The sequence below is a fragment of the Dendronephthya gigantea genome, unplaced genomic scaffold, assembly GCF_004324835.1.
Source record: "Dendronephthya gigantea isolate DGI-Jeju-01 unplaced genomic scaffold, DenGig_1.0 000289F, whole genome shotgun sequence".
NCBI classification, from domain to species: domain Eukaryota; kingdom Metazoa; phylum Cnidaria; class Anthozoa; order Malacalcyonacea; family Nephtheidae; genus Dendronephthya; species Dendronephthya gigantea.
Window position 1 is genome coordinate 106,376 of NW_021163299.1, and position 694 is coordinate 107,069.

Sequence of the window (694 nt, forward strand, 5' to 3'; positions counted from 1 at the left end):
TTCAGTGATTAAATAACCATTTATATACATTTTGTATATCAGTTCATAATCCACTGTATATATTAAAAATTGTGTCTTTTTGAATAAAAAAAAATACACCGTAATAGAACTATGGTTTCAATGATGGGGATCCCATGTTTTGGTAATTTTTGTCAACAACTCAATTTTTCTAAATTAATGGCACAAAATAAGATAGTTTTAGCATGAAAAAACTGCAATTTTTAACTTTCTGGACAAATATGATGAAAAGCTTAAGAAAAAGCCCAACTTTTAGCTTAATAGAATATCCCAACCCATCGTAGAACGTGTTTAAAAATAAAAAATAATAATAAATAATACTGTGGTTCTAGTTTTATTAGTGGGAACTGTTGAATAAAATTCGCTTAGCTACATTTTGTGTCCTAAACTAGTGTTAATGTTATATTTCTTTAAGTTAAACTAGTGCGGGACTATGATTTTTGATGCCACGGACAGGGACGAAAAACTTCAGAACAAATTCCCTAATTTTTGCGCCGGATTTGGCGAGGATAGGTTATGAGGATAGGTTTGCTTTTGTTTCTCGCCTTTCTCCTGCCCTGCATCGCTTGACTCTTTTGCCGCCTGCTAACTTTTTGCACCTCCAGGCATGTCTTCACATACAACATTATACTGTATATATATATATATATATATATATATATATATATATATATAT